Source organism: Pinus tabuliformis, chromosome 2_1 (assembly GCF_031772625.1).
Source record: "Pinus tabuliformis cultivar Carrire ecotype Pingquan chromosome 2_1, CPIR1, whole genome shotgun sequence".
NCBI lineage: Eukaryota > Viridiplantae > Streptophyta > Pinopsida > Pinales > Pinaceae > Pinus > Pinus tabuliformis.
The window spans coordinates 644780645-644782919 of record NC_142299.1 but is presented as its reverse complement, the minus strand read 5'-3'; the positions used below and the strand labels follow the sequence as shown (position 1 = coordinate 644782919).

At 36.6% G+C, this 2275-nt stretch overlaps 1 pseudogene; it reads right to left on the bottom strand.

Annotated features, from left to right (window-relative positions):
- Positions 1 to 812: 812 nt before the first annotated feature.
- LOC149202224 (4-hydroxyphenylpyruvate dioxygenase pseudogene) lies at positions 813 to 1900 on the bottom strand (annotated as a pseudogene).
- Between the last annotated feature and the right edge of the window lie 375 nt (positions 1901 to 2275).

Here is a 2275-nt window from a genome sequence, read left to right as displayed (position 1 = left end):
CTCACGAGCTTACTTTCCAACAATACTAATGGTCTTAGCCCTAGAATCAAAGCAAACTCAACCTTCCTTAGCACAAAAATTAGATCATATACTTACTCCAAGGTTGTGGCTTCCTCCTAAGGCTATGTGTCCTTTCTTAGGTTTGTCTTCACCTAAGATAAATTATACTGGATGTGTGAGACCTCCTCTTAGGTCTCCTAAATTTATAGAATCTCCAATCATTAGCTCAGGGCTTCTTAATTCCATCAAAGTGCCCTCACATAACAATTAGAATAAACTAACATTTATTTTAGGTCTTTAGCCCACCTCTTGGGTACAATGCTCATGAAACACATTTCTCGCGGGTCAACTCCTCACAAACCCAATACCCCTGGGGTTGTGGGAGTACCTCCCAAGCTACACTTCTCAACACTATGCAATAGAATTGATTAATGGATTTGGCTTTTTCTAAATGAGGTATGGTTGTAATCCTCAAACCAAAATCAGTTCAAAAAAAATTGACATAGATAGTTAGTCAACAAGTTCATATTTTTACTACAAGTATTTCAAAATTTTGGGAAACAAATTAAATTTAAAATTGATTTAAATCCAATCAATTGAATAATTTGTGGAAATCCACCAAAATCAATACCATGTTAATGTCATCAATAATTTTATTATAAACACATTATTACTTCAAGGAATTGAATATTTAGAAGTTATTGTTTTAAAATTTTCACTTCATTATTATTCATTTATTTTTGAATGTATTTTCAATTAAAAGTAAATAATTAAAAAAATCTAGAAAGTTGGGTTGAGCAGGGACTGTTTAATTAAAAATAAATAATTAAAATCTGTAGGAGCACTCTTTGATCATACCTATCCACAAAAATCTCCTCACACTCCTCCATCTGCATCTTGCTGAACACATTTGCAGCTCTACTTCTTAGATCCTTGTAATATGTGGGAGGAGGCTTGGGCATGAACTCGAACCCTCAAATCTCAATGTGCATGTGCATCTCCTTTTGCATAGAGAATATATCAAAACAAATGAGAGCCAAATGCTGCAATATAAGGCCCTCATTGTGATCCAGATAAGTTTGTATCTATGACTTCCTTTTCATCTCAAACACGCACTCATTCATGGGAAATAGAACCATCTCAATATTGCTCGCCAACACCATAAAATTAATGCCACTCTCTATAGTCATGACGTCTTCTATCGTGAACTCAACAAAACAATGAAACCCAATAAATTTGGCCACATAGTCGATGGATTCCTCCAATTTCTCCACATTCCCCACAACATGGTCGGCCCAAATGAGCTTGTAGGACAACGGAACTGACTAAGTGGGTTCGTAATGGGGAAAAAGGATCCCTCAAAACAGTGATTGCAAATAAAATGAATAAAATTGTCTTCGTAAAGCTTAACCTTTGACATTCAATTTTTCCCGCCTGTTTCCTCGTCCAATAGATCGTGTGACTCCATCACAGCCACAACATCGTTATCTACACTCTTATGGAAAGTGTCTCTAGCATCTTCGACGAGAATATCCATGGCTCGAACCCCTAATTCATGCTTGTCTAAGAATCTCTGCACCCTATAAGAATTGAAATTCAAGGGGCATTCTGGTGGTGGAATAGTTAATTTTCAAGAATATGGTGGCATGAAGACGGATGTGACATCATTGGACCATATGACGAAGTTGTAATATGTCTGATTTTCAGTGCTTTGATTAAACTTGGCAAACACTTGCATACCCAAGCCCCATGAAAAGTGCTTGTTGGTATTGGTGGCATCGCCACACCAAAAATCATCGTGGTGGAATTTCTTCTCTTGAATGTGATCGCTCATGGGATTGTGGCAAACAAAGTTGTTGTATCCCACAAGATTGGAGCTTTGGTTCTCATTCTTTCCCATTATTTCTTGCTCTAAATTCCTCAAAATTTCTCTGCAAATTTTCAGTTCACAAGTCGAATATGGGTTTCGATTCTAGGGAGATTGTTTGTTTATATAGAAGAATAGAAGCAGGAGGGATTAAATAAGATTGATTACATAATCGTCTATCATACCATGGTTTAGATTTCTTGGTGTGATGATTATGTTTCTGTTGATGATGGATAACTGATTCGATTGAACCCAAAAATTTATTTTCAAATTGAACATGTAACTTGATAAGAGAAACTCCCAGTCCATGTTCTTCCTCGTATTGTGAGTGGAACGGAGACAATCAAATCCTTGTAAAACCAGGCATCTGTTCAGAGTGCCATGTGGTCAAAAATGGTTTGATGGAGT